The 15379-nt window shown below is 38.2% G+C and overlaps 1 protein-coding gene across 1 annotated transcript in view; it reads left to right on the top strand.

Moving 5' to 3' along the window:
* Col4a1 (Collagen type IV alpha 1) overlaps positions 1-15379 on the top strand; it is a 903940-nt gene that overhangs the window by 832192 nt on the left and 56369 nt on the right. The window lies entirely within an intron of this gene.

The raw sequence follows: 15379 nt of genomic DNA, 5'->3' as shown, positions 1-15379 counted from the left end.
GTGCCACTAGTGTCATGATATGAAGTAGCTGTGTATTTGAATGGTGTTATGAAAGTGTTTTTCCCCTAAATTATATTGTGTAGAATTGTATAATAGTACTTTTGCGTGATAGCCAAATTGGATATAGTCATTGTACTGTGGTTTTAAAAGTGTTCATTTCGGTTGTTATCTTGATTAACATGGAAGTTCTACTTAATGTTATAAAAATAGCATCAGTGGCAGCAAAGAAGTGTATGCCGGCAGCATGGAAGGTCTCGACTTTGAGTTTTTCCCTCAACTTTTCACAGTGGATAATCGTTTCACATACACAAAACAATTGCGACAATTGTTTTGTGTATGCATCCAAACACATTAAAGATATATGTACTATTAGATTGAACAATATAAAGGAACATATTATAGTATGTGAGGAGTGCGATGAAAGGCTAGTATGTTCCATAAATGTGAACGATGTCACCAGGATTAATCAGAAAATGGATGGAAGTGCTTGCAATGGTAATAACATAAGTGACGTTGAAGAGCTTAGGCAAGATTTAATGAAAATAAGGAGTTTATGGGTTTAGAGGATGAAATTGAATGTTGAAAGAAGAGCATAACTAATGTAAATGACAAGGAAGTTAATAAGAAACATATCTAAGGGTTGCTTTATATGGTGACTCAATCATTAAAGGTGTGGTAAAAAAGAAAGTGCATGAGAGGAACATGTTTTCCAAGTGGTACAATAAAATGAATATCAGATGCTTTGCATAGAAGGAAGGAACAGATGGTAGAATTAGTGGTAGTGGTGGGCACAAACGACTTTAATAGTGAGAGAAAAAATGTGGAAAGGGATTTGAAGAAGTTGTTGCAGGAAGTGAAGGATAATAGTGTCACTGGGAAAGTTGTTAGTTTATTGCCCAGATATGACAGTAGTGAGCTGAGAAGGAAAGCAATGATACTGAATAACAAGATGGCTGAATTGTGTCAGGCAGAGAGTATTCAATTTGTGAATGTATGGAATGAATTCGAAGGGAAGTTTGAATGATTCAAAGCTGATGGAATGAATTTGAATTTGTTTTGTGTTGGTCATTTGGAGCGATTGTTGTTTGCTAAGAGTGTGCAGGATTCATATGAAATTAGTACCACAGAGTCAAAGAGAAGTTGAGAAGAAGATTGTGGAAGGATGGGAAGAGGATGGTGAGGAAGTGATTATAGCAGAGCAAGGTGATGCAGTGTGAAATGGTGGAGATTATATGAATATAAATGAAAATCAGAGTCAAGATCAGGAAAATGGGGATCGTCAGGACAAAGAGAGAAGTGCACTATAACAGAGAGAGTAAAAAATGATTGTGTTGATGGGATGGCCTCAAAGAGTGGAGAATTGTTATTCATCTTTACTAATGTACAGAGTATCAGAAATAAAAGGCACTAAGTTTGTAGCATTGATTGAAACAGTATGCCCAAAGATAATTGCCATAAGTGAAACTTGGTTGACTGAGGATGATATAGTGTCAGGATTTGAAATGGTGGCATATAGATGTTGAAAGTTTTTCTGGCGGTCAGCCAAATATTTCTTTGTCTCTCAGAAACAATGCTCCATCCACGTATATTAAATTTTCTAACCTCTAAGCAGCATCAGATGTCGCACTAGCTAAAAATTGTAATTTTATAATATTGGATTTAATAAATCAAATAATATCTACATTGGTTTATGTTTCTGTCTTAGCCATCAGCCGGTCCGTGAAATATTTCTTCTATTTTCTCCGGTCTGCAGGTCTAAAAAAATGGTTGAAGAACACTGGGTTAGACTATTAATTATATCTTTAGTTTAATCCTTTATCCAAGTGTAAGCAAACAAAGTTTGCACCTGAATTATCTTCGGGAATGGTGCAACTCGTGGCAAAGGTGGACTAAGTTCTCATCACTTTCCTTAGCATCCCATTATGCGAAGCATATCTCCTTGGGGATATGTATAATGCTGTGCATTATGGGAAGGATCACTACCCAGACTGGTTTCGACCCTTATTGAGGTCTCTTCAGTGGGAGCCAGACCCAGAGGTGATTAAACCTCATATTAAACTCATATGGAAATATGAGGTAAATTACTCTGGATTAGAGAAAGATGTTGGAAGTTTTTTCCCACTTGGTAAGACTATAAATTATATATTTAGTTTAATCCTTTATCCAAGTGTAAGTAAACAAAGTTTGCACCTGAAGTTTCTTCAGGACTGGGACAACTCTTGGCAAAGGTGGACTAAGTTCTCATCACTTTTCTTAGTATCCCATAATGCAAAGCACATCTACCTACAGACATGTATAATGTCTGCAAGATGTGCTTTGCATGATAATGCGGACATCATACATTTCCACAAGGAGATGCTTTGCATTATGGGATACCATTTGATTTATGGGATAGCAAGGAAAGTGATGAGAACTTAGTCCACCTTTGCCACAAGTTGCCTCAGTCCTGAAGATACTTCAGGTGCTAACTTTGTTTGCTTACACTTGGATAAAGGATCGAACTAAATATATAATTCAGAGTAATTTAAGAATAAGGTGTGACACCTTTTGGAAATATGAGTTTTGCATTACTTCAACCTTGGTATCGCCTCTGGGTCTGGCTCCCACTGACGAGACCTCAATAAAGGTCGAAACCAGTTGGAAGCTTAGGTGGTGGATAGCAATGTTGTAGCCAGTGACGTTTACTGAGACATGGCTGTTGCTGCTGCCCAGGTGTGTGTGGGGGGGGGGGGTAATGAATGGCAATGCTGTAGCCTGTGAAGCTAACTGAGGCATGGCTGTTGCTGTTGCCCCCTCAGATGAAATATGAGATGCTCTGCTCGGTGGTCAGGTGAGCCTGCCACAGGTTAGAGCCAATGCTGGGAGTTCTTCTCAGTGATAGGGTAAGCCTGTTACTGGGGGGAACAACACTGAGTTTTGACCCTCCAGGTCGCTCATTATTGGGTGATCTGGGAGATCCCATAAGTTCTTGGAGTGGTAACCCTGCACTTAAACAGGGAAACCGGTCTGGGTAGTGACCCTTCCCGTAATGCATAGCATTATACAAGTCCTCTAGGAGATGTGCTTTGCATTATGGGATACTAAAGAAAGTGATGAGAACTTAGTCCACCTTTGCCACGAGTTGTCCCAGTCCTGAAGATACTTCAGGTGCAAACTTTGTTTGCTTATACTTAGATAAAAGATTAAACTAAATGTATAATTTATAGTCTAACCAAATGAAAAAAAAAATTTCCATCTTTCTCTAATCCAGAGTAATTTAATAATAAGGTGTGACACCTTTTGGCATCTGGCACATGGAAGTATGAGTTCTGCATTGCTTCAACCTTGGTATCACCTTTGGGTCTGGCTCCCACTGAAGAGACCTCAATAAAGGTCGAAACCAGTTGGAAGTTTGGGTGATGAATGGCAGTGCTGTAGCCCATGAAGTTTTAACTGAGGCTCAGCTGTTGCTGTCACCCAGGTCCTGGGGGGGGGTAATGAATGGCAATGCTGTAGCCCATGAAATCACATGAGGCATGGCTGTTGCTGTTAACCCCCCCCCCCCAGATGTAATATCAGTGGCTCTGCTCGGTGGTGGGGTGAGCCTGCCTCAGGGTAGAGCCAACACTGAGAGTTCTTCTCAGTTGCAGGGTGAGCCTATTACTGTGGGGACCCACGCCGAGTTTGATCCTGCGGGTCGCTCATTGTTTTGTGATCCGGGGGGATTTCACGTGTTTTTGGAGAGGTAACCCTACATTTAAACAGGGAAAACTGGTCTAGGTAGTGATCCTTCCCATAATGCATAGCATTATACATGTCTGCAAGGAAATGTGTTTTGCATTATGGGATACTAAGGAAAGTGATGAGAATTTAGTCCACCTTTGCCATGAGTTGTCCCAGTCCTGAAGATACTTCAGGTACAAACTTTGTTTGCTTACACTTGGATAAAGGATTAAACTAAATATATAATTTATAGTCTAACCAAGTGGGGGGGGGAAAAAAACTTCCAACATTTTTCTCTAATCCAGAGTAATTTAATAATAAGGTGTGACACCTTTTGGCAACTGGCATATGGAAATATGAGTTCTACATTGCTTCAAACTTGGTATCACCTCTGGGTCTGGCTCCCACTGAAGTGGCCTCAATAAGGGTCGAAATCAGTCTGGGTGGTGACCCTTCTCATAATGCATAGCTTTATACATGTCCCAAGGAGATGTGCTTTGCATTATGGGATACTAAGGAAAGTGATGAGAACTTAGTCCACCTTTGCCATGAGTTTTCCCAGTCCTAAAGACTTCATTAGCAAACTTTGTTTGCTTACACTTGGATAAAGGATTAAACTAAATATATAATTTATGGTGGCATATAGAATTTTCTGAAAGGAAAGGAAGATGAAGAATGAAGGAGAGTATTTTTAATGGTAGCAGAGGAATTGTGTCCTTCAAGAATCAAAGTGGAAATAGTAGTATGTGTGAAGATTTTTGATGCTGTTTGGTGTGAAGATCAGTAAAATAGTATATCTAATAGGATGCTATTATTATTACCCCATGACCCCATGGAGTCAAAGACTCATCTAGGAGGTCCATTCACACACACACACACACACACACACAGCTCATAATACCACACCTTAAACACACTCAAATTATCTGCAGACACGACTCTCTTGGGCAAGGCATTCCAATCATTCACAATTCTGCGTACAAAAAAAAACCTGCTTCTCACTCCCCTGAATAAATATTTATTAATTTATTTGCTGATATTTTATCAGTTTATCAGAGTATTTCATCCTACTGAATGCAACATCATGAGAACAATTGAAATTTTGTGCAGAGTGTAGAGGATATGGTGAGAAGGGACTCAAAGTGAATGTGAGGAATTAAGTAGACTTCATGTTAACAAAGTAGTAGGACTTGAAAATGTATCTCACCTGTCTTGAAGGAATACTATGGGGAATTAACACCATGTTAGCACACTAATTTCACCTGAGTCTTGCAATTGGGCAAGTCCAAAAAAAGTAGAAAGAAAGTAAAAACACTTTGCAGAGGGTGAGAATAAGACTGGGCTACAAGTTACAGCCCAATATGGGTACCTGTGTGTGAGAGAGTTTAGAGTGGTGTTTAAGATGTTGGTGAAGCTAGTGATGTGTAAGATTCAGAACTGAGTTCATAATGGCAGTATTCTTTATGATTGCTTGGATTTGTTAAGGGAAATCATGTTTTAGCACACTGCTTATGTAAGGTGACAAATTTACTGGATATGTATCCAGTAATATACTTGAATTTTTCAAATGCCTTCCTTTGATAGATTGCCACACACACATTTACAGTTAAATTGGAGGGATGTGACAGGATCAGACAGATATCTGGATTATGTATGGGTGGAGTAGCATCCCAAAAGAAGAAGTTCATTAACAGGGTACTACAGCAGTCTGTTTTAGGGATCATTATTATTATCTAACTTGTATGTTAATGATATTGGATAGGCATAACTGGAGATATGTAACTGTTTGCAAATGATTCAAAGTTGGGAAGAACTATGAGGAGCAGAGCAGATATTGTGACCTTGGGATGACTCATAGACTATGCGAGCAGGCAAATGACTGGAATGACCAGTTTATGTTGCAAAGTGTAAGGTTTTGAAATGTGGTAGCAAAGAATGGGATGCAGAATATAAAATAAATGAGAAAATTTTGAAGGCAGTGAAAAAATTAAAGATCTGATCTGGAAGTGATGGTGAACAGAGACTTAAAGCTTAGAAGTCACACTAATAAAACTGTGAGAACTTCACAATATGCACTGCTCAGAAAGTAGTCAATGGACAGTCTCACAGGCAAGGTGCATTGTACCAGGTAACAAGTAACGTGTTTGTACTGGTATAAATTGGAAGAATATGATGCTCTGAAGTCAGTGCAACTGTGTCCGGTTGAAATGACTGCAAGAAGGGAACTGATGGAGTTTGAAAGAAGCATTATGATTGGATGCCATGTTGCAGGCCTATTTGTTCAGCAAATTGTTGACAAACTGGGCAATCCCAAGTCAAAAATCAGTGATACCATGCTGAGATGGAAGTGCAGGGAGTCAACTGTAACTGCTACGGCAGTGGATGGCCCACCACACTTACACACCATGACTGTAGGGTGCTACAAAGGATAATATGCAAAAACCTCTATTCATTAGCCAACACGTTGAATGTGGAGTTATGGATATTGACTGTAACATGAATCTGCACAAAAATATTCAGAACCGAGACTCAGAACATGTATTTCTGTGGTAGGACTGCAAGATGCAAGCCCCAAATTAACTTGCAGCATCTTCAGTGGTGCAAAGAGCACGTACAGTGGGATGTGGAAGCTTGAAAAGCTGTGTTATGAAGCTACAAATCACGCTATACCCTCTACCAAGCAGATGGACAGGTGTGGGTGTGGCAGATGCCAAGTGGACGTCTCTTAACAAAGTGCATAACCCAATTATGAAATTCGGAGCTGGTGGTATGGTCCTGTATTTCCTGGTTAAGCTTGGTTTGTGGTGCCACAAACACTGAACTCCAAGAGCTATCTGAACAATACAATGCCTCCTACTCTATGGAACTGACCATTTCTCTTTCAGTAAGACAATGCACTGTGTTTATGGACATGATCTTTGCCACACCTGACTGGCGCCTCCACAGATTCCTGATCTCAACCCTACTGAACAACTGTGGTATGAATTAGAGTGTTGAGCGAGGTCGGTGGACATTTACCGTGCAACAGTCCAGGACCTCATGACGTGCCTACAGGAAGAATGGTCCAAAATTCCCATTGATCGCTATCATATGCTTGGAAGTGTGCCCCATAGAATTGCTGCAGTCATTGCAGCAAAAGGAGGTCATACATCTTATTATGGTGGGCGGCATGGCTGTTTGTTCCTCACACTGTAGTATCTGTTGACTTCTTTTCAAGCAGTGCATTATGGCAATGATAGGGAGGGCATAGACATATAGAAGCAATCCTCAAAGGCCTTGAAGCTGAGATCCTACTTTATAAGTGAATGAGAATTCCTTAGAAAGGATTCAGTAAACATTTGCCAAGTCAGTATCAGGTCTATGGAACGTGGATATGAAGACAGATTGAAGGAATCGACTTACAGAGCTTTGTGAATAGAAGGAGAGAGGATATGATTGAGACATATAAGTTGGTGAGAGATTGCTAACCAAATTAATGTAGATAGGATTTTTCATAGAGTGGAGGAAGACAAGGATAGAACAAGTGACCTTCACTGGAAGCTGTTTAAGGAGAGTGTGAGAGCAGGTTCTTTGTATAGAGCAGGGATCGGCAATCTTTTCAGACTCACGGGCCACATTCAACTTTTATTTTTAAAAATCAGGCAGCAAGCGTTTATTTAAGAGAAAATAGTGAGTGAAAAAAAAATACTTAAGTTATCAATTTTTATTATGTCAATCTTAAAAAACACAGAAATATTTAAAGTACAAGATATGAAACAAGCATGAAAATGAAACACAGTGAAAAATTATTATCACGTAAAAACAAAGTAATATAGTGTACCCATCACAATATGTACATATGTCTCCTTGCTTAAGGTGACTTTTGTGATTATTTTCCCGTAGCCAGATTATCTAGATCCACTTTTATAACCTGAGGTGCAAATTTGAATCGAAACATGCAAATGTTCATCAGTCAGTCGAGAAGAAATTTTATTTTTTCTGAAACTCATGGCAGAAAACGCTTATTCGCAAATGTAGGTGCTTCTAAATGCGACTATCATCTTTGCGAAACTGATTAATCCTTCAAATTTTTTTTTTTTTTGGTAAGAATCGATCAATGCCGACATTAAAAGCATTCAAACATAATCGCATTTCGATGCTATTTTTTATGAAAATCCACAAATCTTGTTGAAAATTCCGTTTGTAAATCCTCAATAATACCAGGAAAAGTTTCCTTTTGTTGGTATTTCCAAGTTGCACGGGAGATATCACGAAGTATAGGTATAAAATTATTTTTAATTTATTATTCATATTATAAAATGTATTATTTAAATAATTCAATAATACGGGACATATGCCATGTAAGTATGGTGACCCTTTTATGGGCAGCCAAAAATGCACATTTGGGCCGCATTCAGGCCATCGGTTGCCTACCCCTTGGATAGAGAGTGGTTGATGAGTGGAATGCATTACCTGAAAATGTGGTGAGTATGGAAAAGTATAATTGCGTAGGGAGTCTTTTGACTCATTGTAGGTCTGCTTTTTTTTCTCCCAGTGTAGTTGAATACACATGCAATTTACAGACAAAAAATACTAGTGGTGGTGGTGATGGTCAGTAGATGATGGTAATGGTCGTTTGCTGTATTTGGTGGATTAAGTGGAGACAGAGAGTTGTAGAGTAGATACCCTCCTTCAGTGAGTCTTTGGACTCTTTGAAGGCTTCATGTAATAATAATAAAATAATTCATCAGTTGAATGAACCTCCCACAATGAGTCTACTGACTACATGGAGGGTGCAATAAGAATAATAATCAATGTGTGAATACATTCAGAAGGCAAAAGGCAGAATAAAATAGGCATGAAATGGATAACTGAGAGGATTAAGCATAAAATTGAGAAGATGAAGTCATTTTGGAGACAGCATGAGATCAATAATAGTAATAATCAGTTACACGAAGAGCATAAATAGCAGACAAGGAGAGTGATTCAGCTGGTAAAATCAGCAAAATTGCAGAAATTAGCAAATGAAGCCAAGAAAAACCCTTGGGAGAATTTTTGATATGTGACAAGTATAAAGAAGAATGATTATGGTAAGATGATTTTAACTGGATGAAAGTAGGAAGTTTGGTGACTGCTGCAGAGGACATAATCGAACTATTCAGTGAGCAGTTCATTAGGGTGTTTGATACTCAGTGTGAAATCAGAAGTTCAAGTATAGAAAATGAAATGAGAAAAGAATTTCTGGTGAGCAAGCAAGAGGTATATGAGGGATTACATAAACTAGATAACAATAAGGTAACAAGACTTAATGACATATCACCACATGTCTTCAGGGAGTTAGCAGCAGCCTTGGCATATCTGTTTAATAACAGTCTTGCAATGGCACAATCCCAAAGGAGTGGAAGGAAGATAAAATTGTTTCACTTAACAAAGTTGGTGATAAGGCTAATGCTGCAAATTACAGTCTAATGTGCATATCTGGAGTTTTAGTTCAGATATTGGAGAGAGAGAGATAGGATATATAAGCGGGTTGATAACAATAGTATTCTTTTTGCTTATCAGCAGGATTTGTTAAAGCAAGGTCATGTTTTACAAACTTGCTTATGAACTATAACAAGATGACTAATGTAACAGACTAGGGAGATGCATATACAATAGTATATTTAGATTTTTCAAAGGCTTTTAATAAATTGTCACAACACAAGCTGGTAACTAAACTGGAGCAGATGGCATTAGATGAAGATTAGCAAGTTGGATAGGTAACTGGCTCTCAGATACATATCAGCAAGTTGCACATGGGGGGGGGGGGTTGCAGTATTCCAGAAGATGAAAGTCACTAGGGGTGTGCCAGAGGGGTCTGTTTTTGAACCACTGTTATTTAATTTGTATATTAATGATATTGAGATGGGTTTAACTGGTGATATACAACTGTTTGTGGATGATGCAGAACTGAGGAGAGTGATCAAGAGGAATCAAATAGATGTTGTTGCCTTACAGGAAGTGGACAACAGTAGGGTCTCTAAATTCAGTGTTGCAAAGCGTAAGGTTATGAAATTTGATAGGCAACAATCAGATGCAAAGTACACACTTCATGAGGAAATTTTGGAAGACATTGAGGAGATAAGATACCTTGAAAATTTTAGATATGTGGCCAGTAGGAGGAGAAATGGCTGTGGAAGAATGATGTTGTGGGATAAAAATGGGAATAGAGTGACTGATGCAGAGGACATAGTGGAATTGTTCAATGAACACTTTATTGGAGTATTTCATCGTGGAGGAATCAGTTTTAATGCCAGAGGGATTGGGCAGGTTCGAGGTTTAGAGGTTCAGGAGGAGAGCGTGTTTCAAATACTGAGTACTCTGGATGTCAATAAAGCTTTGGGACTGGATGGTATTTCACCACGAGTTTTGAGAGAATGTGCTAGGGAACTGATAGTGCCTTTAATCTGGCTTTTCAATGAAAGTCTGGCTGCAGAAAAGGTGCCCATGGAATGGAAGGAAGGTAAGATAGTGCCATTGCATAAGGGCGGTAGCAGACTGGAAGTGTCTAATTATAGGCCAGTTTGTGTGTCATCAGTAGCTAGTAAGATCTTGGAGAAAGTAGTGAAAGTAGTAATTCTGAAGGATTATTTTTTTTTACCACAAATTCTGTAATTCATTGTTGAAATCCTGTTTTGACTAGATCTTTGTATAATTCTTTATATTGCACCATACATGACTTCAGTTCGTGTTTAAACTGTTCAGCTCATTCAGTATTTGGATCATGTGTAAGAAAACGACTTTGCAATTTTACTAGCCATTTGAAGCCCTTCTTTAATTATTCCTGCAGTGAGTAGAATCTCTTCATCATCTAGTTTATCAAGAACTGCTTCTATTATTTCGTCATCACTACAGCCTTGTCAACCATTGATTCTTAAATATCTGCAGACGAAAAATCCTTCTCTGCCAACTGCATGTGCTAATCTGATGATATTGGGATATTCAATTCTATGCAAAGGTACAGAGTTTCATTTTTAACACATTCTGGCCAAAAAGTTTTCTAGCATGCATATAAAGTTGATGGTTTCATTTCTGATAACACCAACTTAGCAAGTTTGATGCAATCCAAAATAGAAAATTTCTTCCTCATATCAATAACTGTCAGTAAATTATCCTTTTCTAGTTTATCCAAAACGTATTGGAATGTTCTTCTTATGTAGTAAGTTTTGAAGGTAGTGATCACACTCGGGTCTAGTGGTTGCATTAAGGATGTTGTATTAGGTGGCAGAAAACAAAATTCCACATTCAGGTGTTTTAAAGCAGGATGGATAGGCACATTGTCTATAATCAATAAAACTTTAAAGCCCAGATTTTTTTCCATCAAATAGTGTTTAACTTCTGGAATAAAACATTATTGGAACCATTCATTAAAAATTTATTTTGTAACCCAATCTTTTTTTATTTGTCTTCCAGTGCACTGGTAATTATTATTATTATTATCCCAAGACCTCATGGAGTCAAAGACTCATCTGGGAGGTCCTTTTATCATACACATCTCATCATACTGTGTCTTAAACGCACACACCACACTCTCAGGCAAGGCATTCCAATCATTCACAACTCTGCACGAAAAAAACCTACCTCTCACACCCTCTTCATACAGTTTCCAGGGATGACCTCTGGTTCTCCCCTGATCTCCCACTATTCTCTGTAGAACTTCTCCACCATTGACCCTATAACAACCCCTTACCAACTTGTAGGTCTCTATCATATCTCCCCTATTCCTCCTGTCTACCAGACTCTGCAAATTACATCTTCTCAATCTTTCCTCATACTCGACATTCCAGAGGTCAGAAACTACCTTAGTCAGTTGCCTTTGGACCCTTTCCAACATCTCTTCATCCTTCTGAAAACCCGGTGACCAAATCTGGGCACAATAGTCCATGTGTGGCTTAATACAACGGAACAAGAATCTCCCTACTTCTACACGTCAGTCTCCTTCTGCATCATTCTCAGAAGCCTTTGTGTTGTCTTCACAATTTTGGCGATGTGTCCACTAAATTTTAGATTCTTATCCACTATCACACCCAGATCTCATATTTCCTCTACCTCCAACAATATATTCTCACCAAGCATAAATTCTGTATCCCATCTTTGTTTTCCAAATTTCAAAACCTTACATTTTGCAACATTGAACTCACATCCCCATTTCTGTGCCCAATTACTCAATTTATTCAAGTCTTCTTGTAAGGCCACAACATCTTCACTACTCTTTATGGTTCATCCCAACTTTGTATCATCTGCAAACAACTGAATATCTCCATCCAAATCTTCGCCAATATCATTAATATACAAGTTAAACAGTAATGGCCCTAAAACAGACCCCTGAGGCCTCCACTAGTGACTTTCCTTTTCCTAGATATCGCACCCCTATACACAACTTGTTGATACCTATCAGATAGCCAGTTTTCAATCCAATGCACTATTCTAATATCCAACCCCATCTGCTCTAGTTTGACTGTCAACTTATCATGAGGTACTCTATCAAAAGCCTTTGCAAAACGCAAGTATATAATGTGTTAAAAATTCATATCACCATCCAACACAAAAACTAGGGGTCATCAGCACCCTCCTAGCAATATACTCCAATGAGCAAACACTGATAAAGGAATATGAAATTATTGCCAAACGTTTATAAAAAAAAAGTGACTACAGCAAAAAGTTTTCACAAGATACTCAACAATAATACTATTTAAAACCAAAAAAAAAAAAAAAAAGTACAAGAATGCCATGCCATACCATACCATACCATACTAAACATTAGGGGAATATCAGAAAAAAGTAGATAGAACACTATAATTACAACATTAAGACAACCTTTAAATCTGCAGCAAAATTAAAAAGTATACTCAGCTCATCCAAAGATCTCCTTTCCTAACTTGCCCACCCAGGGGTTTATAAAATTCAGTGCACCTGCAACCCACCCTACACCCTCTGTCCAAAAAGAAACAAAATTTTTCGAAATAGAAGAAACTAATGGTGCCACCTGTTGTATCTTTTTGTTGTCAAAAGTGGCAACTTTCATTAGTGTTGTGTCAACTGTTTATGACATTTGTTTCATTAGAAACCGAGTTATAGTGCCAAGAGTAACAGCGTGTTTTGATGAACAATCAGAAAATGAGTTTCAAACAGAGAGCTGCGATTGACTTTTGTGTTAAACTTGGTAAAAGTTTTACCAAAATGCATTAAATGCTTCAAAAAGCATACGGTGATGAATGCTTATCCCATACTCAAATTTACGAGTGGTTTAAGCGATTTCAAAGTGGTCATGAGACACTTGAGGACGACGAAAAGCCGGGCCATCCAAAAACTGGACTGGGTGAAGTTAACAACCAAAAAGTGTGTGATTTCATCAAAGAAAACCCGAAATCGTCTGTGAGATTGATTGAAGATGAATTGGGATTTCAAAATCAACTTGCACAACATTTTGACCGAGAATTTGGGCCTTTGTAAATTAAATTCGTGATTCATTCCCCACAAGTTGACCGATGACCAAAATATTTATCGAATTGAACACTTCAAGGACCTCATTAAAACTGCTGGTAAGGACTCAAACTTCCTTGAAACGATTGTTACTGGTGACAAAACATGATGTTTTGATTATGAGCCCGAAACAAAGTGCTGAGTGGAGACCACCAGAAGAGGAGGGGGGGGGGGGGCATCCGAAAAAAAGTCGCTTGAAGAAGTCAAAAGTAAAGACAATGCTCGTTTGTTTCTACGATTCCAAGGGCATTATCCACAAAGAATTCATTCCGCCTGGCCAAACTTGACTGTTGGCCAATGGTGAGTTTTATCTTGAAGTTTTGAAGTGATTGATAATGGGAATTCGTCTCGTATGGCATGAATATCATGATGCAGGCAGCTGGTCACTTTTGCACGATAATGCACCGTCTCATCGTTCGAACATTGTGAGACAGTTTTTGAGCAAAAACTAAGTTTGTGTGTTGGGTTACTCACTGTATTCACCTGATTTAGCACCCTGTGACTTCTTTCTCTTCCCCCGACTTCATTTGTCAATGAAAGGAAAGCGATACGACACCATTGAAAATGTTCAAGCAGCAGTAACTACGACCCTCAAGAGTATCCCAAAAACCGATATAAAAAACTCATTTAATGAATTAATTGACCATGCCAAACACTGTATCAAAGCTGAGGGAGAGTATATTGATTGAAATAAATTATTTGAATAATTATAATTGGCCTATGTTTTATTTTCTATCAAAAGTTCAGTTTCTTTTTGGACAGAGGGTGTACATAGGGGAAACAGGATGTACTATCCCAATAAGAAAAGACAAACACCACATTAAATTCTTCCACTATGGTAAAACAGGCCTGTCAGACCATGCACTTGAAATGTACCACAGAATGAACTGGAAAGGCACAAAGTCCCTACGCATCAAAACCTGGTTTGAAAGAAAATTCAAGGAAGCTTATGAAATGCTAAAACAGCATCCAAATCTCAATAAGAATGATGGATTAGTAATTCCAAGAAGCTGGAGGACCCATCTGCAATCTATATAGCATCCAGAACATGGCAAAACCCCAATGTAAGAAAACCTTAATATAAGAGGAATGTAGAGATGTGTTTAATGTAGTTCCACTATAAAACTTTATTATTATTTATTTTTTATATATTTATATATACAGTGGCACCTTGGTTAACAACGGCCTCGGATAACGATGTACTTGGTTAACGAGGAGTGGCTGTAAGAAAAAAAATCTCTTGGTTAACGACACAGGCTTTGGTTAACGACTCTCGATTATGTGAACCTCTATCCGATCTAAAAAACCGGAATTTTCTGATTGCACTCAGCCACGCACGGGAAGACATTGTCGAATAGAGAACAGCATGCAGCATAGCTGTGAAGCTCAGATATGTTTGACCCATCATAGCCAGCTGTTTACATTTTCCGTTTATTGTTTCTTTTCTTGTAGTGTACTGTGCTTTATTTTAAAATTTGTGGTTATAAATGCGTTTTATGATGAAAAAGAGTATTTAAGCCTTTATTTTTTATGTGTTGGTTCATATAGACAATAAATCGGTGGGTGCATGTCACTGCTCATTCACCATCAAAAGGCAAAATCAAATCTCATCTGTATCATAATCGTTGTATCTATAAGCTGCTAATCATTGTATGATACAGTAAGTGCTGTATCTAATATCGTCACTTTACAAGCAAAATTCACTAAGTCAAAAATTGCAGGTTTCGAATTTAACTGTTAATTTTTATTTCAAAAAGTTTTTTTTTGGAACATTTACTTTTATTTTCAGGTGACGATATGTTCTTTGTATCCCATCTTAGTGTTGTACAATTTGTAATAATACTGTATTTTGCGTATCTTTTTTTTTTATAGAGCGAATTTTTTTATTGTGTGACAAAATGGGTCAGCAAATGCAAGTGGAGACCACAAGGTAAAACCAATGTTAATCTACCACTCAGAGAATCCCCGAGCATTCAAAGAGTTCAATGTCTCTAAATCCAATCTTGGTGTTTTGTGGAAGTCTAACAGCTAAGCCTGGGTCACAAGAATAGAATTTAGAGACTGGATTCGCGAAGTGTTTGGACCAACTGTCAAAGCCTATCTTGAGCAAAACAATCTGCCTCTAAAAGGCCATTTTAACCTTCGATAACGCACCTGGCCATCCAATGAGCATATA

The sequence above is a fragment of the Typopeltis vanoorti genome, chromosome 13 (genome assembly GCF_054136105.1).
Source record: "Typopeltis vanoorti isolate ZY-2024b chromosome 13, IOZ_Tvanoo_1.0, whole genome shotgun sequence".
In the NCBI taxonomy this organism is placed as follows: domain Eukaryota; kingdom Metazoa; phylum Arthropoda; class Arachnida; order Uropygi; family Thelyphonidae; genus Typopeltis; species Typopeltis vanoorti.
This window is presented reverse-complemented; position numbering and strand designations above follow the sequence as displayed.